This window comes from Phoca vitulina, unplaced genomic scaffold (genome assembly GCF_004348235.1).
Source record: "Phoca vitulina isolate PV1807 unplaced genomic scaffold, GSC_HSeal_1.0 scaffold1, whole genome shotgun sequence".
Classification (NCBI taxonomy): domain Eukaryota; kingdom Metazoa; phylum Chordata; class Mammalia; order Carnivora; family Phocidae; genus Phoca; species Phoca vitulina.
In genome coordinates, this window is record NW_022589704.1 from 98,530,838 (window position 1) to 98,554,922 (window position 24,085).

Sequence of the window (24,085 nt, forward strand, 5' to 3'; positions counted from 1 at the left end):
ACCCAAAAATATTGAAAGAGGGGACTTGTACCACGATGTTACTAGCAGCATTATTCACAATAGTCAAAAGTTGGAAACTACCCAAATGCCCAATGATGGATAAGTGGCTAAGCAAATTCTGGTACACATATACAATGCAATATTTTTTAATCTTAAAAAGGAGTGAAATTTTGATACATGCTACAATATGGATGAACCTTGAAAACATTACGCTAAGAGGAATAAGCAGTCTGTCCTAACTCATATGAGGCACCTAGAATGGTCAGATTCACAGAGATAGAAGGTAGAATAATGACTACCAGGGACCAGAGGGAAAGGTAGTGAGGAGTTATTGTTTGATGGGTACAGAGTTCTACGTTTGAGATGATAAAAAATTTATGGAGGTAGATAGTGGTGATGGGTGCACAACAACATGAATGTGTCACTAAATTGTACACTCAAAAATGGTTAAAATTTTAAATTTTACATTAGGTAATTTTACCTTATTAAAAAAAAGACAAAGCTAACCAACCACTATATTAACAACAACAAAAGTCATCTTGAACCAATATTATAATGTAGTAATAATAAGTATGGAGATTGAATCAATAATCAAAAACCTCCCAAAAAACAAAAGTCCAGGATCAGATGGCTTCCCTAGTAAATTCTACCAAACATTCAAAGAAGTATTAATACCAATCCTTCTCAAACTCTTCCAAAAAATAGAAGAGGAGAGAACTCTTCCAAGTTCATTTTATGAGGCCAGTATTACCCTCATACCAAAACTAGACAAAGATGACACAAGAAAAGAAAATTACAGACCAATATCTCTGATGAACATGGATACAAAGATCCCCAACAAAATATTTGTAAACTGAATGCAACAATGCATTCTAAGAATCATACACCATGATCAAATGGGATTTATTCCAGAGATACAAGGGTAGTCCAAAACCAGCAAATCAGTCAATGTGATACATTGCATTAACAAAATGAAAGATAAAAATTATATGATCATCTCAATAGATACAGAAAAAACACTTGACAAAATTCAACATCCATTTATAATAAAAACTCTCAAAATGGTGGGTATAGGGGCGCCTGGGTGGCTCAGTAGGTTAGGCATCCAATTCTTAGTTTCAGCTTGGGTTGTGATCTCAGGGTCTTGAGATCGAGCCCCGCATCAGGCTCTGCACTCAGTGTGACATTCTTTCCCCTTCTGCCCCTGGCCCTGCCCCCCCTCAAATAAATAAATAAACCTCAAAAAATTAGTGGGTATAGAAGGAACATAGCTGAATATAATCAAGACCATATATGACAAGCCCACAGCTAACATCATACTCAATTATGAAAAGCTGAAGGCCTTTCTCCTAAGATTAGGAACAAGACAAGGATGCCCACTCTTACCACTTCTATACAACATAATATTGGAAGTCCTAGACAAAGAAAAGAAATAAAGCACATCCAAGTTGGAAGCAAAGAAATGAAACCGTCACTATTGGCAGATGACATGCTATAGGTAGAAAATCCTGAAGACTCCATCAAAAAACTGCTAGAACTAACAAAAAGATCCAGTAAAGTTGCAGGACTTGTGTCAATACACACACACACAAATCTGTTGCATTTCTAAACACTAATGAACTATCAAAAAGAGAAATAAAGAAAACAATCCCATTTTCAAATGCATCAAAAAAATAAAATTCTTAGGAATAAATTTAACCAAGGAGGTGAAAAACTTGTATATTGAAAACTACAAGACATTAGTGAAAGAAATTGTAAAACACAAATAAATGGAAAAATATTACATGCTCATGGATTGGAAGAGTTAATATTGTTAAAATGTCCATACTACCCAAAGCAATCTACAGACTCAATGCAATCCCAATCAAAATTCCAATGGCATTTTTCAAAGAAATAGGCCAAATAATTCTAAAATCTGTATGGAACCACACACACACACAAAAATCCCATACATCCAAAGCACTCTTGAGAAAGAACAAAGCTGGAGGCTCTTTGATTTCAAACCCTATTACAAAGCTATAGTAATTAAAACAATATCATCTTGGCATAAAAATAGACACATAGATCAATGGAACAAATTGGACAGCCCATAAATAAACTGATACATATATGGTCAATTAGTTCACAGCAAAGGAGTCAAGAATATACAATGAGTAAAGGCAGTCTCTTTAATAAATGGTGTCAGAAAAACTGGACAGCCACGTGCAAAAGAATGAAACTTGACCACTCTCTTATACCATACACAAAAATTAATTCAAAATGGGTTACAGACTTGAATGTAAGACCTGAAACTATAAACACCTAGAAGAAAATACATGGTAAGTGCCTTGATATAGATCTTGGCAATGATTTTTTAATCTGACACCACAAGCAAAAACAACAAAAGCAAAAAATAAACAATGGGACTACATCATACTAAAAACCTCTGCACAGTGAAGGAAACTGTCAACAAAATGAAAAGCCAACCTACTGAATGGGAGAAAATATTTGCAAATCACATATCTGATAAGGAGCAAATATCCAGAGTATATAAAGAACTCATACAACTCAACAGCAAAAGAAAGGAAGGGAGGGAGGGAAGGAGGAGAGGAAAAAGAAAGGAGGAAAGAAAGAGGAAAATTGGGGGAGGGGGAGAAAGAAAGAAAAAGAAAAAAATCCAATTAAAAAAGGTGCAGAAGTCTATACAGACATTTTTTCCAAAGAAGATATGGATCTGGCCAACAGGTACATGAAGAGATGCTCAACATCACTAATCCTCATGAGGTATCATCTCACACCTGTTAGAATGGCTAGTACCAAAAAGACAAAAATAGCAAGTGTTGGGGAGGATGTGGAGAAAAGGAAACCCTTATGCACTGTTAGTGGAAATGTTGGTGCAGCCTCTATGGAAAACAGTATGGAGGGCCCTCAAAAACTAAAAATAGAACTGCCCTATGATCCAGCAATTCCACTTTTGGTTATTTTATGAAAAAGCAAAAACACTAATTTGAAAAGATACATTCCCCTCCATGTTTATGGCAGCATTATTTATAATAGCCAAGATATGGAGACAACCTAAGTGTTCACTGATGGATGGATGGAAAAAAAATATTATGAGATACACACACACACACACACACACACACACACACACGGGAATGTGTTTCAGCCATAAAAAAGAAATAAAATCTTGCCATTTGTGACAACATAGCTGGACCTCAAATGTATTATACTTAGGTGAAATAAGTCAGACAGAGAAAGACAAATACTCTATAATCTCTCTTATATGTGCAATCTAAATAATAATAATAATTAAATTTTAAAAGACAAGCTCATAGATACAGAGAACAGATTGGCGGTTTCCAGAGGTGGGGGTTTGGGAGTGGGAGAAATGAGTGAAGGGGGTATAAAATTTATACAGATTTTTTTAAAAAGAGTGAATAGAGGCCTTTATTATTGATAGCAGGTATGACCCAAGACTATCCTGAGCCAACGAGACATGGGCATCCTAGCAGTGATCCCTCTTGGTAATCTACGATGTACATCATCATATTCATGACTCTGCAAATAGAAATGTGTAGTCCATAATTGTATCTCAGTGTCCTGTAATAAAATCACTTTAACTTTCTATTTCCCCAGTTTCTTTGACCACAAAACTTCATTTTCATATATCATCTAGTAATATCCTGTAAAACTAGCATCTTTTAAAATATACTGTACGAAGTACATGTGTTAGGCCAACAGTTCTCAAACATTTGGGCACAGGTAACCTACATTCCTAAAACTTCACAGTAACAAAGAAGCTAAGCCACCCCTATAATGACAATGACAACAAAAGTCATCCTGAACTGACACAAAAATACCACACTTCTAGCTTCTGCAACAATCTGGCAAATAAGTAGTAAGGTGGAATTTTTAAGAAAAATTTTCTCAGCACTTTCTCACTTAGTTTTTCTACTTTCTTTTTTTTTTTTTTAAGATTCTTTATTTATTTGAGAGAGAGAATGAGAGAGAGAGAGAGAGAGTACGAGAGAGGGGAGGGTCAGAGGGAGAAGCAGACTCCCCCCTGAGCAGGGAGCCCGATGCGGGACTCGATCCTGGGACTCCAGGATCATGACCTGAGCTGAAGGCAGTCACTGAACCGACTGAGCCACCCGGGTGCCCCAGTTTTTCTACTTTTTTTCTCCACAGTAAACATACTGATTTTTAACTATGACTAAAATCTGGATGAACTGACAGCATATGGAAAGAATTGCTTACAGTAGAGGGGCACCTGGGTGGCTGTCAGTTGAGTGTCCGACTCGATTTTGGCTCAAGTCATGATCTCAGGGTTGTGAGATCAAGCCCCACATTGGGCTCCATGTTGGGCGTGGAGACTGCTTAAGATAAAATTCTCTCCCTCTCTCTCTGCCCCACCCCCACTCACACACACTCTCTCTCAAAAAAAAAAAAAAAATTGCTTACAGTAGAGTAAGGAACAATGAATCTAGTAAAAGAAATGCAAACACTCAACAATTTGGGATCATTTAGAATAAGGGCAAGCAGATTTGCATATACCTCAAGTTCCTGCATTATAATTCAGTGGAGTATGAAAGTGAGAATCTGTCAAGGTACCTTGAACTAGCAAGAACATGCTCAAGCATTTCAGTGCTTATGTATTTTCAGTACTTAAAGAATGCCAGAATGCTATGTAGTTATAAAGAGTCTCATCCAAAAAAAGAATTAAAAAATAAAAGTTTAGTATATAAACATGTTAGTTGACTTTATTTAGAAACATGGTTTATTGGGGATCAAGCCCGCTATTTGATGATATGGAATAAATGACATTATATTGCACTAAGTAATGAACAAACCGAGGTTGGCGAATTTTCAGAGAAGTTTGAGGCAAAGAACAAAAGTAATTTTAATCGACATCACTGTACAGTATCCAATATTTTATTCATAGACTTAAGAATATGTGGCAGCTGATTTTGATTTAAATTGAGTTGATTTAAACCGCTAGTCAAGAACCACAGTAAACTCATTTCTTCCTCAGAAAAGTACATTTTTGTTGTTTGACATAACCTTAATACATATTCTTCACAACTCAGGTGGGATGTAGAAGTCATTATTAGATGCACAGAGTACACATTTAAAAGTGGTAATTTTTCTGATATTGTTTTTGAAATATCATCAAAAAATGGAAAGAATGACTTCGTTGCTTTATTTATTAAATAACGAAGACAGATATTAGCAAAGCAATTAGAAGACGAACCTTCAATTCAACTAGCTAAGTAGTAATATTTGCTAATATTAACAAAAAACAAACACCGATATTATTTGCTAATATTACCAAAAAAACAAACACTTGGATTGACCAAAGAAAGGAGGAAGCACTCACAGACTGGCTAGCATTCTTAAGTAACAAAAATATAATTAATTAGTGATAATGTTTTCAAAATCAACTTACATGTACACAGCATTTTCCTGTAAATATGATCACACATTGCTTAGTACATGCTGAAAGTTTCTTTGGCTGTATAACTCTCATAAAAACTTATAAGGTGTATTAGTCAGGGTTCTCCAGAGAAACAGAACCAATAAGATGTATACACAGAGAAGGAAAAGAGATTTATTATATAGAATTGGCTCACACAATTATGCAAGCTGAGAAATACTAAGATCTACAAACACAAAGATGGAGAGTCAGAGGAGTCAATGATATATTATATTCTAATCAGTATAATTTGGAGTTTTTTTTCTAGTTTACCTCCTAGGTTATGTATACACATGTGTGTTTGTAGTCTGTGTGTGTTCACTTTCTCAACCCCATGATTCTCACTCTTGCATTATTGATTTATTTGTGGGGACCTTAAGCACAACAGGCTTCAATAAGCCCTTCTTGTTGACTCTTCTCTGAGCCAATTTGTTCACTTGGGGGATCTACTGGGTACCACCAAATTACCTCAGTCCAATCATACTCTTGATTTGATCCTTGTTGTAAGGCTGAGTTTTAACCAATCGTTTTTCAAAAGCCTTTTTGGTTTTATGCTTAAGTTGTTTTGGGTTAAGAAGCAGCTACCTCTTCCAAAGCTACAAATCGTTGAATTTCATAATTCTTTCTATACCCTTTTATTTCTTTTTGCAAATTAGTTGACTGCTTTTAGAGCTTATTTCTTTCATGGTATAGCTGGGTACTAGTATTCTGGTTTCTGACTTCTTCCTCCAGTTACTGCAGATAATATTTTTACCAAATGATCGCCACTGAGTAAGATGGAAAACCAGTGCACCAGCTTTTGATATAAGTTTACTTACTACCTGCCAAATGACCACTAGGGAAATGCAACATATATCCAGTTATGATCGTTGTTATTTTTGGTGGTGTTGTAATGTAGAACTCACTACCAGGCAGCAGCTTCTATCTGTAGCAGTCAGGACAGCCTAGCATATGCTATTGCAACAAACAACCTCCATAATTTTAGAAACTTGTAACAATATAGGACTATTTCCTACTGATGCTTATTGTTTGCTGTGTGTTGGCTATGGGCTCTGTCCCATGTTCCTCACTCCTGGACCCAGACTAATGAAGCAGCCACCATCTCAAACGCTGTTACTTGCCATGACAGATGGAAAACAAGAATGTATAAAATTGTACACTGGCTCTCACCTTTGTTGTGTATTTAATTGACTAAAGCAACAGACACAAATAAATACAAGGGAGTGAAGAAGGCAAACTAATTATGTGCCAGAGGAGGATGAGTAGACATGTTTGGTTGATAGTAGTATTGACTACCACACCCTTCCTAAGTGCATACATAACCTGAGTCTTCCAAATAAAATTAGTTTTTAGTTTGGATGTACTCTGAAAGTTTTCAGTTTGTAATCCTTTGTCCAGACACACATTTGCATTTTCACAGGTAGGATAACTGAAACTCTGAGAATTTATACAAAGAAACTCAGCATGTGAGTTTCAGGACGGAATCCTCACTAAATTGCACAGGGCAGTGTGTTATCATAAAAATAGCTGATTTCAGTAAGAACTAGGTTCAAGTCTCAACTACATAGCTATGTGTCTGAGTTTATGTGGCTAAATTAGTTTACCTCTCCAAACTTCATACTCTTCGTTTGCCAAAGAGAAATATGTTAGAGCCTACATTCCTGCATGAGCTGTTGTAAAGATACAGTTTAAAATATTGTTGAAGGTGCTTCAACAATTCTATTTATTAGATTGACATTTATTGCTGGAGTGTGTAACAAGTCATTCAGTGGTTCCATTGCTACACTGAAGGTTATTGCTGGAGTATGTCATTTTGGTATAGACAAGTCTTATCTTGCTAGTTGAGCTTACACATCCAAGGACTCCTGAGGAAAAGGCAATTGCTCTTGTCATATATGTGTTTCAAAAGTCTCACTCTTTAGGAAGAAGCAGATTGTCTGATGGGAAGAGAGACTCAATTAGGCAGCTAACCAACAAAGGAGAGGTTTTTTGTGATCAACGGTAAAGGCTCTGTGTGAAGTCAAATGTTTGTTTGAGAAAAGAAATCAGAAAACAGGATGACAGAACCAGAGTCCTTTATTGTAGCAAAGCTCAAAGATCTCTGAAAACAGATTCTCCAAGGACCATCCTTCAGTTCGACTGAAGAGTAGGCTGCTCATGCTAATTCCCAAAGGAGTTTGATGGGTGGGTGTCAAATAAAATGAAGCTGGGCTTCATTCTGTTCCCTCTTGGAGAATCTGTCTCAACTTTTTAAAGGTTAAGACTAAAATACTTTCTTCCGAATTGATTGGATGCTTCAGTCCTAAGGCGGTGGTTCTGAAGCTTTGAGTCCAGGAGGAGCATGTTAGAACACTACAATTCTAAGATCCCCCCCAAATTTCAAGTTTTTGATTTGATGGTTTCAGGATCAGACATAGGAAGCTATATGCAGGTGGACTGAGATTTGAGAAATTCTGGACCAGTGTCTCCTTAGCAGTGCTGCAAATTAGAATCACCTGCCAAGTTTTTAAATAGAACTATACGTGGGCTCCACTCCAGACCAAGTATTTGAAAACCTCTGAGGGTGTGGGCCCAGGCATGGTTATTTTTTTTAAAGCATCCAAGGGATTCTAATGTGTAACCGAAGTTGAGAACCTCTGTAGCCTAAAGAGATCTCTTCAGGTTGAAGGATGTGATGTCAGTGTCCTGACAAGTATTTAACAGTCTAGGTTTCTCTTTTGTTAGTATCATAGGACATGAAAGCAGAAGGTAACTAATAGGACTAAAGATTTTAACTTAGAATGTCTGCATTGTCCTAACAGGATAAGCAAGTCAAGAAAGGAAATTCCCAGTCTAGACTGTGAGGAAAAAGGGGTGGAAAGTCGACACCTTTCCCAGTCCCATCCATGCAGATCCTACCACTCTCTCAACACTAAGAGTAACACATCCCTAACCCCCCTTCTACTCCTCACTTCTGTCCTCTGTCCTCCTGGGTCTCCAAACTCATCTGTGTGCAACCTCTACCTGCCTTCCACAGATCATTTCTCTCCCAACCAACTCTTGCACCAGCTTCCTGCAAAGCCTTTTTAATTATAAATTAAACTCCATTTTTTCATGTATTCTTTTTATTGTGGTAACATCTATCCATTTTTCCCAATTTATTTAAACTAAAAAATTTAAAAATTAAAAAAAAATTTGGGGGGGCACCTGGGTGGCTCAGTCGGGCATCTGCCTTCGGCTCAGGTCGTGATCCCAGGGTCCTGGGATAGAGCCCTGCATCGGGCTCTCTGCTCAGCAGGAAGCCTGCTTCTCCCTCTCCCACTCCCTCTGCTTGTGTTCCCTCTCTCGTTGTGTCTCTCTGTCAAATAAATAAAATCTTTAAAAATAAATAAATTAAAATTAAAATTAAAAAAATAAAAATAAAAATTTTTTTTAAAACCTCAGCTGGTAAAAAAGAATGAGATCTCTTTCCATTTGTGACAACATGGGTGGACCTAGAGTGTATAATGTTAAGTGAAATAAGTCAGAGAAAGACAAATACCTTATGATTTCACTCGTATGTGGAAGTAAAGAAACTAAACAACCAATTTTCCTAAAAAAGCATCTCCAAAGAAGACCACTACTCCTATCCTCACCCAATTCATATACTTATTGCTCTTCTCTGAATCTTTCAGATGATTACTACCGAGCTCTCATCTCTCCAGGAAAGTCTCTGGTTTAAATTGTGCACCAGATGGTTTTATAAGTGTTCCCATCCTCTCAACATTGTATTCTACTGATCTTCTCTTCCACCAAATTTTATTTTCTAACTTAACATACACTGAGCTTCTTTAAAGAGCGAGGTACCAGAATGGACACTCTAAAGAGGCACAATAGAATTCTTATTTTTAATGATAGGTAAGGAGACAGAGGCTCAGTGAGGTGTGATTTCTCAAGTAGATGAGATGAACCAATAGAATGTGAACACAGATCTATTTGGCTAAAAACACAAGTTGTTGATAATCAGTTTATTTTTAAATTATTTGTTTATCATTAACTATTTCAGAAACACACAGAGGTATAACATATAATGAATATCTCAGTACTGGCCACGTTGTTTAAGAAATGGAATTTTAAAAATACATTTGGAAGCCCTATAGATACCAATCTGATTGCATTCCCTCACTCCTCTTCTATCCCTGAAGCTGACTGCAGATGGAGCTGGAGTCAGGCTAGCCCTCCAGAGTTGTCTCCAGTTGAGGCAAGGGCCCTTGTACCCCAACACTGACCAGTCATTGGAAATGGGCTGACATTAGAGTGAGGGTACATAACCTAGGGTGAAGCATCTCCCTTTGTCCAAAGACTCAGCTGTGAGTTCTCAAAAGCTAACATTCCTGATAGCTGGGAAAATAGCACCTTAGTCTTGAAAGGAGGATCTGAGAGATAAATGGCAACATCTGATACAGATGTTGATAGAACTATTTGCTACATTGTTGACTTGAGTTTGCACCTACTCATAAAATAATTTGAGCTTGATGTTAATAGAATTGTTGGCCAAGTTTCTTGAGGTTTTAAATCTGTCATTTTCTAGATCTGTTATTAAGCTTAAGAAACCTTATCAAAAAAATTGATCTTTTTTTTCCCATGACCTGATATTATTTCTTCCTTGAATGTTTAGAAGAACTTACTGGTAAAACTGTCTGAATTGGTATTTTTAAGCTTTTTAGTGTTGTAGATATTTTTTTATTTAAATTCAATTAGCCAACATATAGTACATCATTAGTTTTTGGTGTAATTCTAGATATAATTGCTATAATTTTTTTTTTAAAGATAACTACATTGGTGCACCTGCGTGGCTCAGTCTGTTGATCAGCTGACTCTTGGTTTTGGCTCAGGTCATGATCTCACGGTCATGAAATAGAGCCTACATGAGGCTCCCCACTCAGCAGAGTCACTTGGGATTCTTTCCTCCTCCCTCTCCCTCCGCTCTGCTCCTCCCCCCTGCTCGAGCTTTCACTCTCTCTCTCTCTCTAGAAAAATAAACAAATAAAATTTTTTGAAAAATGGTAACTACATTTTTCTTCTTGAATCAGTTTTGGTGATTTTTTTGACACTGTCCAGTGTGCATTTTCATTTATTGGTATAAGTTATTCATTAATATCCTCTAATCTCATTGAATCATGACTCTACCTATACTTATGTCCCCCCTTCATTACTATTATTGTAAACATATGCTTTCTTTAAAGTTCATTTAATTTTTTATCAAGTTTGTCATAAAGATGCTTATTATATTAATGATTTGGAGAAATTAGCTTTTAACATTTTGATGTTAATTTTTCTTTCTAATTTGTTAATTTCTGCTTATTTTTAGATTACATTTTTCTACAATATTTGTAATTTTTTTGGTTCTTTTACTATAAAACTTCTTTTTTTTGGATTTTATTTATTCATTTGACAGAGAGAGCGAGAGACCACAAGCAGGGGGAGCAGGAGAAGGAGAGGAAGAAGCAGGCTGATGCGGGGCTCGATCCCAGGACCCTGGAATCATGACCTGAGCCAAAGGCAGATGCTTAACCATCTGAGCCACCCAGGCGCCCCTATAAAACTTCTTTATTAGGATGCTTTTCCAATTAAATTTCAATCTTTCTTTTTTCCTAAGTAATGAAATGTTATTTAACACAAACACATATGTCCATATGTTTCCCTTCAAAAACTGCATCTACACACATCTTATCAATTTTGTAATGTATTGCTTTCATTACTGTTCTGTTTCATTTTCTAGCTTTTATTATGAATTTTTATTTGAGCCATGAATTATTTAGGTGTGTGTGCTTTTAAATTTTTGGATCTCTTTTTAAGTTATAGTTTAGTTTTTTATAACAGAGTTAATTTTATTTTAGTTAGCAAATCCAGTCTGTAGAAAACCAGGAATTAATTTTTAAAGAATCATATTAAGGCTTTATAAGGTAAATTGCATACATATTTCATGAGCACTTAAGAAAAAGGAATATTCTCTAATTGTTCTGTATCAAGTTTTGTATATATCCATTATTTCAAGTCTGTTAATTGGGTGATTCAAATCTTTGTGTCATCTCTCCCTGTTCTCTCTCGAAAAAAAAAAACCTTTGTTCATCTGATCTAACCTTTCCTGGGAGAGATGTATTACAAGCTCCTAGCAGGAGGCACCTTAGTGGCTCAGTCAGTTAAGCATCCTACTCTTGATTTCGACTCAGGTCATGATCTCAGGGTAGTGAGATCAAGCCCCATGTCAGGCTCCACAATGGGTATGGAGCCTGCTTAGGATTCTCTCTCCCTCTCCGTATGCCCTCCCCTCCCTGCTCTCTTTCTCTCTCTTAAAAAAAAAAAAACAAAAAACAAATAAAAGCTCCTAACAGGATGATCAATTTTTCGCACTTTCATAATTTTATCATACTTACAGTATTTGCTTTTATTGCCATGGTATTAAAGTTTAGGATTTTATATTATCTTGAATTGAAACTCTTATCATTTTGTAGGAGCCATTTTATCCTTAATAATATCCTTTTTTACCTTAAATTTTATTTTTCTGATATTAACTGAGCCACTCCAGTTTTTGTTTGTTTGTTTATGATGATATTGCATATTTTTTTGTATCTTAATTTCATTTTTCTACCTCTTTATATTTTGGGTAAGTGTCACATAAACAGCAGATTAAATTTTTAAATTTCTAACAGTCGTTTGATAACCTCTATCTCTTAACTGGACTGCTTTGCCAGTTAACATGTGTTTTCATTTCTATATATACATAAATACTTGAATTTACCATATTTTCAAGCTTATCCATGTTACCCTGATTTCTTTGCAATTTTCTTCCCTCCTTTTCATCTTCATTTCAAAATTTCTACCCATATTCTTTTGAAGTTGTATCATATATTTAGATTATTTTAACAATTATGTTGACTCATTTACTTCACATGAATGTGTGTTTGCCTTCATTTCATCCTCCATATCTCTTAATTTCTTTTCATATTTCCTGTCATTTGACTCTCTGTGCTCCAGTCTTCATTTCAGATTTAACTTTTAAGTTGTTGCTTTTTTTCTTTAGTTTCTATAATCTAATCCATCAAGTTTTTTAATGTCAATGATGATGATTTCCATTTGTGTATCTTCCAGGTCTTTCTTCAAATGTGCCCACACTGTTTTTAGAGTATGTTGTTTTTTTCCCATGTCTTCTCTGTTCTTTATTTCTAAAATAGTCTTACTTAATATATTGCATGATAATTCTATTACCTCAAGTTCCTCTGAATCTCATTCCATTTTTTTTGGTTTTATAAAGAGCTAACTCACTCACTATGGTTGTTTCATCGTGTGTTTTATTTTTAATTTTTTAATATTTTTTTAAGATTTTATTTATTTATTTGACAGAGAGAGAGCACAAAGAAGGGGAACAGGAGAGGGAGAAGCAGGCTCCCGGCTGAGCAGGGAGCCCAATGCGGGGCTTGATCCCAAGATCCTGAGATCATGACCTGAGCCGAAGGCAGACGCTTAACCGTCTGAGCCACCCAGGTGCCGCTCATTATGTGTTTCAATATATTATATTGTGTTGTGGCTCATTTCATCATGCACTGCAAAATACTGAATTATGCATTTAGGGAGATGGGTTCTTTTTCTACAGAAATGTGAGGTGGCATAGTTTGAGGGTATGTCAATTTCTTTGTTTGGGATTTTCCAGAACACAAAAGAAGTGCAAATTTTAGCCCCAAACCTGTTTAGGCCTATATCTTAGAATCACAGTGTTCTTCCATGCTCCTCTCCTGACTCTTATGGACAATTATGGAGTGGTTTGAGAACCACTGCCGTAGGACTGAAATATCCAGTTAGTTCAGAAGAAAGTACCTCATTTCTTTTTTTTTTTTTTTTTTTTTAAAGATTTTATTTATTTATTTGACAGAGAGAGACACAGCGAGAGAGGGAACACAAGCAGGGGGAGTGGGAGAGGGAGAAGCAGGCCTCCCGCGGAGCAGGGAGCCCGATGTGGGGCTCGATCCCAGGATCCTGGGACCATGACCTGAGCCGAAGGCAGACGCTTAACGACTGAGCCACCCAGGCGCCCCGAAAGTACCTCATTTCTAACCCTTATAAAGTTTGATTAATTTCTCAGGAGGGATCAGAAGGAAGCCCAGCATCATTTCATATCACTCCCACCCACCAAATTGCATGAGTTCATTATGCTCATTTGGGAATTAGCATTGTCAGCACACTCTTCAGTCAAATCAAGGGTGGTCTTTTAGGAATCTGTTTCATGCCTGGGGCTGAGTCACTGAGATAGATATCCTTCAACATCCTTCCATTGTCATGACTCAAGCAGTCCTGTCGATAAGAATCTAGCCTGTCCTTTGAGTGTATACTGATGTTAGAATAAGAGTTCTTGAAGGACAAATCAAAAATAAGACAATGAAACTCCCAAGGAAAATCATTTTGGGACAAGAAATTTGGCAGAATGGGCTGAACTAGTAGACAGTATAAAAGATAAAGTAGCTGGTAGTTCTAGGTTTGGCATGAGCTGGCTCCAGCTGTCTGGCTTTCTGTTGATCTGCTCTCCTCTCCTTCCTGCGCTAGAGTGAGTGTGTGCGGTGAGAAGCAGACATCAGTGGCTGGAAAGAACCACTTCACAAAGGCCTTGCAGCTTTGCTGTGGTTTGCCACCCCCACCCCCTGCAAAAGCTGGCAATGAAAGCAGAAGCATGTAGAGAGGGAAAAGAGCCTCGAGATGAGCGGTGTGGACAAGGTGGCCCTGGAGCCACCAGCCTGCCATCTTGATTCACGTGAGAAGGTACCCCTGCCCTCATCATGGACTTGCATGACCCTCTCAGGTGTCTTTGAAAGAAGTAAGTTGGTACAGATATTACAAGAAAAGATTGAGCTTCATGCTGCTGGAACAGTTGGGTGCTCGTGACATTCAGATTTTGTGAAACATTTTATTCATTAATGGATTAAACCTGGATATCCTGGTTAAGATATTCCAGACCTTGTCCAGGATTATTCTGAATTCTGGAGCAGCCCCCATGTGTATCATTCTGAAATCACTATCCCTAAGAAATATTAAGGCCAGTCAAAATAAATATCATCTACTGTGTTCCCTTCCTACTCAATTTCTCTGTATCTTCATACATTGTCATCTTCTATATTTCTATTAGATGAGAGGTGTGTTTCTTCTTTTAAGGAGGGTATTCTGTCTTGTCATGCCTTCCCATCTGCCTTCTCTAGGAGTTTTTCCTATTAATAATTCCCTTTCTTTTGCACATTATATGTTTCCTTCCCTTCCTGGCAATTTTCCTCTGCTGATAAACATGTTTGAGCCCCTAGATCCTAAAAGCAAACAAAAGACAAACTGAATGCTTGATCCACTCACACCAACTCCTCAGTTCCTTGGACACTGGTAGCCACTCAGCTATTCATTCTCCCTGTGTTTTCCCTTCTTAAAAAGACTAAGGAGGGACCCCATCCCAGTAGTATGCCACAGGGATCTAGAGTATTCATGCATTTTATTCACGTTGTGGTATAAGGCAGAGTCACCAAAGTCAAGGGTCAGTCTAGAAGTTAAGTCAAGCGCACACCAAGAGGAAATCTACGGGCCAGGTTCCCAAATCTAAAAGAGGCCATCTTAAAGTAGGGGCAAGGTCAGATGGGAGCCGGCCAGAAAACCCAGGTGGCCCCGGGGAATGAAGCATAGGGGGAGACACCAGTAATTCTGGAGCCAGTGAGGAGCTACTACTGTGCATAATCAATCCCTGGTTTTTGGGGTTTCAGGTGCTTATTCAAGATAATCATAGGTAAAACAAGAAACAATAAGCAAGGGAATATTGGAACTTGAACTTTGGGCTTTCATTGCTGTTTCTATTTTTCTGCTGCTGCAGACTCCAATCCAAGACCCCAGTGGTCCTGAATTCACATGTGTGTGTATCAGCTGATGTTCCCGAGGACCCATGTAGATGGCCGCCACAAGAGACAGCTGAAAGTGGACCAGGACTCCTACACTTGGTATTTTTCTTAACCTTTTCATCTAGATCTTCTGTCTAGAACCAAGACAAATTCCCCTTAACCTGCTCAGAGGCCTAAAGGTTCCTTCCTTTCTTGACCATGAGAAGACAGAAATGAAAAGGATTCCCAGGTGCTAATGTTGCTGACGAAGGTGATATCTGAGAAGAGGAGGGATACCAAAGGCCCTGTCACTGAAAACCAGTATCTTATAAGTATCTCCCAAATAAATATACTTTTAATTTTTCAGATTAAAACATACACGGGCATAGCGATAGCTCCCAAATGCTACTCTGGGTCAGTCCTTGAATAGACATAATGTTAGTGCTCAAGGTTGGATCGGTCTAGGAAGAACAACTGAACCTATTTATCTTCTCTCTCTTTTTGTTTTCAAGAGATCATCCGTGTTTTTTTCCCCAGTCAAAATTTTCAACAAGCCGCTGTTCTTCTAAACATACTTATCTGTCAGCAGTGAGCTTTGATTCCTGTGGTGTTGATCTTCAGCAAAGACACGGGCTTGCTTTTGAAAAACAAAAGTACATGCTAGTGTATCTTAGCTGCCAGGGATTCTGCTCATTTTCTCTGAGTGCAGATTCACTCACCTCCCCTGACTCAGCCTCAGCCTTACCCCAGCAGGCGCTATTATTCAAAACTGCGTAATCTCTTCCTCCATTACCAGAGATCTGTCTGGAGAATATCAGACATCTTTATTTAACCTTCTAGTTCCCTCACAGCCCCACGCAGCTTTCCGCATGGGTGGTGATAAGGACTCTCTGGGCCTCCTGAGGCCAACTCTGTTCACGCTGGTGACAAAGGGACCCCTCTGGGCGCCTGCTGCTACACGTGCTCACTGCGTCTTTGTGAGGAGGCCTGATAACGGTGGTCTCTCAACGCTTACTCTTCTTTCAGTGAAGGGTGAGGAGTGCCTCGGGGATTCATGTTACCTCATAAAAGTTACCTCAAAAGAGGCTGGATGAAAAGCAGGGTTGCTCCCTGAGGGGAAATTGTAGGAGTGTGGACAGGTACAGAAATGATGGCAAAAAATGTTAGCTATCCTCCCCCCACTTCTCTCTCTCTCTCTTTCTCTCTGTCCATCTCTTTCTCTCTCTCTGATTTTCCACCTCCGCCCCCACCCACCCACACATACACCTTACAGTATTCCCTTTTCTAAAATCTACTTATCTCTTGTATGGAGATGCCAAGGAAGGGTCCGAACCCTAATTAAAAAAAAAAAAAAAAGATGGTGCCCTCCTCCTCTCAGCAAGAGAGGAACTGGTGAAAAATCTTTCCATGGATCTGCTCACAGTCACTTCTGGGCCTCTGGACTCAGTGATTTGTAAAAGTTCCTATCCCTCTTTTACCCATTCTATCTACTTAATCTTTCTGATTCTTATCACTGAGCAAATGTCTTCTCCCATGAACAAATCCAACGATAACCTCTGTTGACCGCAGCTTTACATACAGCTCAGAGCCTAAGTGTGTTTGTTGGATTCTGGGGATTCAAAAATATGTATAGGAAACCCCTATTCCCAGACTGTTTCTGAGTTGACTGAGGAGCTATGACGTGGACTAATCTTTGTGAGAGAAGGGCCATTATTGTGAGGAAATTGAGGCTCGAGGAGTTTAAGGGACGTGTAGCTGTTCATGTTTGGAGTCATAATTTGAATTTAAGTTTGCTGATGACAAAAGTTTCATTCTTTTCAAATCATCATATGGTCTCCGAAGATACATACACAAAGTTAAATAGCAGGGCAAGTAAATGATCATAGCTCAAGGGAAGAGTGGTTGTCACAAGGCTTCCCGTGCACATTTGAATGCCAAAGAATCCTCACAGGCAACAGTCCATACCCTTCCCGGGCTTAATCCCCAGACGGACACCAGCTGCTGAAATGAAGATGGAAAGGAGGGAAGAAATGTTAAGACCAAGTCAAAGGGAGGCATTTAAAACTAAAGAATGCCTAGAAAGCTTTTCTCAAACAAAAGTTCACCAAGAAGTTAGGGAGGTTTTTTCTGTGTTATGCTCAGAAGGTCAAATAGCACAGAGAATGAGACAGTAGGTAGCCAAGAAAATTTACATTAGAAAAAGTAGATTTCTGTTTTTTTACTAACTCACACGTTCTTGTTTCAAAAGAAGAAAGAGCTAAAGCTACAGAAACACCCTTAATGAAAATCCCCGCTTCAACTATTGCCAGTTCAAGAAACTGAGAACAAATGGTATCCGGAATTAGCCTGGTGGGCCCAATGTAATCACATGAACACTCGAAAGCAGTGACTCTCCTGGCTAAAGTCAGAGAAATGGGATAGGAAAGAGGCAGAAGAGATTCCAAGCACCAGAGGGGCTCCACCTGCTGTTGTTGGCTTTGACAGTGGATGGAGCCACCAGCCAGAGAGTGCAAGTGGCTTTTACAAGATAACGGTGGGTGATACCCGGCTGACCACCAGCAAGTGAACAGGAACTCAGTCCTACAGAATCATGGACCTGAGTTCTACCAACAACCTGAATGAGCCTGGGAACAGATTCTCTCCTAGAGCCTCCAGCAAGGAATTCAACTCCGTCAGATCCTCCATTTTAGATTTTGAACCTCAGAGCAAGCAAACAGCTGGATTTCTGGAGAACAAAACTGTGAGCTAATAAATTCATGGCGTTATAAGCTGCAAACTTTATGGCAACTTGTTAGAACAGCAATAGAAAATAAACATAGACCTGATTCCTTCTCTCCTGGAGTTTGCATTCTAGTGGGTCAGGTAAAAATGAAATAAGCTGAAAAAACAATCGCAGAGTGTAAAATAATTGCTGTGGGAGAAATAAGCAAACAGATGAAATGGAGAAGGCCCTAGGGGACCTGTATAATAAGAACCGTTGGTAAAAGTGATATTTAAGCTGACCAAAGGAAGGGAAGGAGCAGGCCGCTCAAAGAACCAGAACAAGAGCATCCCATGCAGAGGGAACAGACATGCAAAGGCATTGAGGTATGGAACAGCTCAGGGTATTCAAGAAACCAAAAGATGTCCAGTTAGGTCAAGCATAACAAAGGGCAGAATTTAGAAAAATGAGGTTGTAAAGACAGGCCAAGCAGAGAGCGTGCGGTGCCTTATGATTAAAAATTGGGATTTTATTCTAAGTTCAGTAGGAAATCCTTGTAAGCTTTTAAGCAGAAGAGTGCTATTGAGGATAGGATTCTGAAACAGAATAAGGACATTAGTAACAAAACTGGAGAAGTTCAAAAAATGTCCTCAGTTTAGTTAACACTGTTGCACCCCAATGCTGAGTTCTTCATGTTGGTAATTTTGTCACGGTTATGTAAGGTGAGAACGTTAGTGAGGGCTGGGTGAGGTTTTGTGCGAACTCTCTGTACTGTCTTTGCAACTCTTCTGCAACCCTAGAATTATTTCAAGATGAGAAAGAAAAAGAACCACTTTTTAAGTTAGGAAGGTCATGCTTATGTCTCCAGTGGAGTACAGGTCGTAGAGGCTACCAGCAAGAGGGTGACTACCGTTAGGAAATGAATTCAGTAACCCAGTGACAGACAATGGAGCAGAGAATTTGCTAAAAGGCAAGTTCAAAATCTGTGTTTGAAGTAGAATCCCCAGGACCTAATGACAAATGAGGTGCGTGCGCCTTTGTGCGCGTGGGTCTGTGTGCACGCGCGCGTGAGTGTACACGTGTATTCACTGTTGGAGTGAGCTGTGAAGGAAGGAGAAAAGGCGAGGTCTGGGTTTCTGGCCTGAGAAACTAGGTAGTGGCCTCATTTACTAATGGGGAGGCTGCAGAGTGCAGGGAGAAAAGAATAGCAGTTTGTAAGATGGATGGGCCTTTAAATGAAAGTTCAGGTGTGCTTGCAGGTGAGGTTGGGGCTGGAGATGTATGTTAGGTAGCTGGGAGCAGAAACTTGATATTTAAAATGCTGCTCCCTTGTGGTAGGAAGAAAAGAGGCATCTATTTCTTAGAAACAACCAAGAAAGGTGACTTCTAGGAGAGAACCTCATAAAGTCGGACCAGCAGCTTCAAGCTAGAGAGTGGAAGACTGTCCACTGGAAGGAGGATGGTTTTAAATTTTCACTGTGGCTTTTTCTTTTTTGGTAAAGTTCTTATCAGAAATGCCATGATGTCACAGTTCTGCTCAGCAGAACCAAGGAAAGAAATTATCTGTTTATGCTTGAACCAGAGTAAAAGGGGGAGCGTAATGGCAGGTGAGTAAAGATTATGAACCATCTATGGAAGAGACTCTGGGGACAGAAATTTTGTTTTTTTTTTTGAACCAGGGGCTACTCTTTTCAGTGACTACTTCACATATGTATGTGTGTGTGTGTGTGTTTATACACATATACACAAAATAGATAATTGATATATATATTTACAAAATACATATGTATATTTATATCTATATATTCACAAAACAAGACAGCTATTTCTTCATACCAGACATTCTGGCACAGAAATTTTGGCTTGTGAAAATCGTTGCTGAGTTTCTCATTAGAAAATCCATAAAGAAATTTCTGGGTAGCATATTTTAATTTAAAGTGCAAGACATTTTATATTATTCCCCCAAATCAAAGTATTAAGATTGGATGCTCTTAGTGAAGCATTGATGAAGTCTCAATTAGGATGACAGCCAAATGAGAAGATGGAAAAATGTCCACACTTAACAGACTTATAATGTATCTAAGCCAAGGATGAAGGAGAATTCCCCTCATTACCTTCTTTTCTTAGAATGATCACATAGGACACTCACTTCATTGGTCTCTAGTCCAATTACAGAGTTCAATGCCCATCTCCTTCTACACAATGCATGAACTGAGGTTTTAATAAAAGACTAATCCAGACACCAGAGACAAAACCTGGACCACCATCTCCATGTAGCTTAGATTATGTTGCAAAATGGATGACCTGACCTTCTTGGTTAGTTTGTTCAACAGCTACAGCAGAAACACACTTTCCCTTTAATTAATTAAAAATAAAACCATTTAAATTTTAGATCTGTTGTATAATATAATGCCACAAATATCTATTTTGAAATAAGAAATATATATTTATTATTCTAGGAAGAGTAATTTGGTATCACTGGGATGAATTCAACTTTGTTTTCCAAGTGGAAATTTTTTCAAATAAATTTATACTTACTGAGTTTGATTTAGGAACTTGAAGACAGGTGCCCTTTCCTGCACAAGTTCTTTTGTTTTCATTTGAACCTGCTGAAGAAAACAGGGTCGCAGAATGTTAGATTACAACTCCTGGCCCATGGCCTTAGGAGTCTGCCCCAGACTTTTCTAGTACTCTCATGCTGTGGAGCACGATGCTCCACCGTGAGAAAGCTGGAGATGCTTGAATGTTCAGTTCTTTCCAAATGCCACCACTGTGGCTCTCCCCTGTAGACTACTCCTCATTTCCCCTGAGCACCGTCTAGCTTTCCACTGTTAAGCAGTGTGTCCAACCCCGGCTATCTACTACTCTAGGCATCAATTCCTTTGCTGTTGACCTTGGCTGCATGGGCAGATTAATAGTGCCCTGGCATAGACTGCTTTTCACAGGGCAGTTGCTTAAGTATCAGAGTCCGGATGGAAACAAAAAAGAAATAGAAAAAGCTCTTTATTAGCCAGGGAGTTGTTGGTGCTACCGCTGAGTCTTTTGAGAGGAGCTCCCAGACCAAGCTGACCCTTCAAGGAAAGAGGGAAGATATCCCATGAAGCAATTGTACAAGCCTCTTAGTGGAACTCCATTCTTTAAATGGATCACCTGGTGTTTGACATCACTTCCTTGCTTAAAAGCATTACCATTTTCTGTGTTTTAACTTGGTTATCTTTTTGCAGGCTGAACCCCCTGCTGAACTCTTCAGACATACACTACTCACCCCAGCATACCCTCTCTGGCAGTGGGTAAATGGCAAATAAAAAGGTTCTCTCCATCAAGTCGATTGACGAGGGCAGGTGGCAGGGTACCCAATGATGCTTTTGCTCTCCATGCTGCTTAATGTCGCCAAGATCAAATACAAAGATCATGGGAGGAACAGGTGATCAGCGGGCGATGATAGATGACTGTACTAGGTTCTGGATGAGTTGTACGACTCAGACAAATGGACGGCCCATTTAAAATGCCTTCAGAAGTATCAAAGGAGGTTTCTGTAGTTACCGTATGTGCCTTCAGACTCGAACATTATTTTCCAGTCCTGCTGGTGCTACTATTGCAGAGTGAGAAGGAAATGTATAAAAAGGGATTTCTCATCATTCAGACTTCTTCCCGATATGCTTTTTTCAATGCCAAATACAAACTGTATATGTGGGTTTTGGAATGTGCCTGGGACAGTATACCCCTATTCACAGAAATGTTTGTGGGGCACAGGAAAATAGGCATGCTGTGGCCAGCAGGTTTTCGCCAAGAAAATAGATCAGATAATTTTCCCATGACATTGTCCTTGTTCTGCCCCCGCTCCCAACTCAAGAAGGGGTAATCATGAGAGAAGATACATGTCTTTTTAGTTGTTATATTTCTTGACCAATGTTAATTTCCCATACTGAGATTGTTTGTCAACTCCTTTTATTCTGTAGTAGAAATACGAACAGCTCTCTATGTATAGCTCAAACTTTTCTAATGGTCAAAACAAAGCAAAAATTTCTCCCAAAATTTTATATGACAAATATGTTGTTTTTAAGTACTGGTGTTTTCAATTAATATCATAAAAACTCAAACTGTACAAGAGGCATCACGTGAGAAGTCTGTCTCCTTCCCACTTTAAATCTCATTTCCTCATTCTCTCTCTCAGAAATAACCACTATTCCTGAGTCCAACATTTTTTCTAGAAATAGTCTTTATAAAGAATTTATGAAGTATTATATATAATATATAATATGTAAATATATACATATGTGTATGTTTATATAATATGCATGTATATATAATACATGTATGTATATATAGAATATATATTACATATTTATTCCTTTTCATTTTGTACACAACTGAAGACCTACTATTCTTGCTGTTCTACATCTCGCTTTTTTCCATTTAACTATTTCTTAGAAATATTTACATAAAGACACATATATGTTTACCTTATTTACAATGCTTACATATTTTCCATAATATACACACTCCAAAATTTACTTAGCTTATCCCCTATTGATTGACATTTAGGTTGTTTTCTACTTTTTGCTATTTTAAACAATGCAACACTTAATATTCTTATACAGATTGTTTGCACGTGTTTAAATGTATCTGCAAGAGACATTCCTCAAATGGAAATTACAAGGAAAAAAACTGTGCATTTTTTGACAAAAACTACTGAGAGTAGTTTCCAACAGTCAGTACCGATCTAAACACCAATAATGTATAATATTGCCTATTTCCCCATACATTTTTCAACACAATGTGTATTTACATGTACTTTACTTTGTTCATTTCAGAATGCTATCTTCAAACACTCCTTTTATTAATTTTAAGTGAAGTTGAGTTGGTTTCCATGCAATTCGAGGCCTTTTTTGTGAATTGTTATCTTTTTCCCATTGATTTGAAATGCCACCTACATATATTTTTTTAAATTATGTAAGCTTTACGCCCAACGTGGGGCTTGAACTCACAACCCCAAGATCAAGAGTTCCATGCTCTACCTCTAGCCAGGTGCCCCATAATGCCACTGACACATTATCTTGAGCCATATGAAATTGCCATTTTCATAGGTCAGGAAGCGCTGAAAATTAGCAGCTTCATATAGTTTAACCAAATAGACAAACAACAGATGGATGAATAATGCATATCTGTACCAAAGTTTAACTAATGACTTAAAAATACATGACAAGATCGCTATTCTCTTTTCTCAGAAATATTTTGGCTGTTCTCCTATCTTACTTTTTTTGTAAACATAAAAAAAAATTGCATCTTTTTCCCAAACAAACTAATACTGCCATTTTAAAAAAATGTGTATTGAATTATATTCACAGCACAATTTAAAGACAATATCTTTACACTATTGAATTTTCATACCCTCTTTTTCTGGAATACGAAAGTTTAATCTTGTAAAAATATCAAATCCTTGATGTTTTTCAGTAGACACTTAAAGTTTTTCTTTTATATAAGTTTTATGTATTTTTATTAATTTTATTCCTAGGCATTTTATAAATATCATGAGATTTTTTTCCTTCTGTTACATTTTCTAATTTGGAGTCTTTAGAGAAAATACTACCTTTGAATATTAATTTTGTAAAATAATAAATAATTTCTTTCTGTTAATAATTTAATTTCATGGTTTTCTCAAATATATGATCATATCATCTGCTTATAATCATGATGTTGTCTCTACCTCTTACATTTTTATACCTCTTTTTCTCTCTTATATCTAATTGCATCACCTAGAACTTACAAAACTAATACTTCATTGTTAACCAAGATTCCAGTTTCTGGTTTGAAATAAAGGAAGTATTTATTTATTTCTATGAACATTTTACTAAGCATTTTTATGCAATATGACAGTTAAATTTTATCAAATACTATTTTAGAATACTTTTCACAGATAGTGAAAGGCTTGTATGACTTTTCTCCTTTGATCCTTATTAACAGCAAATTTTATTAATAGATTTACTAAAGTTGAACCATCCTTGCATTCCTAATGTAATTGCACTTAATTGTAGTAAAGTCTTCTTTCATGTGTTGCTGAATTCCATTTGT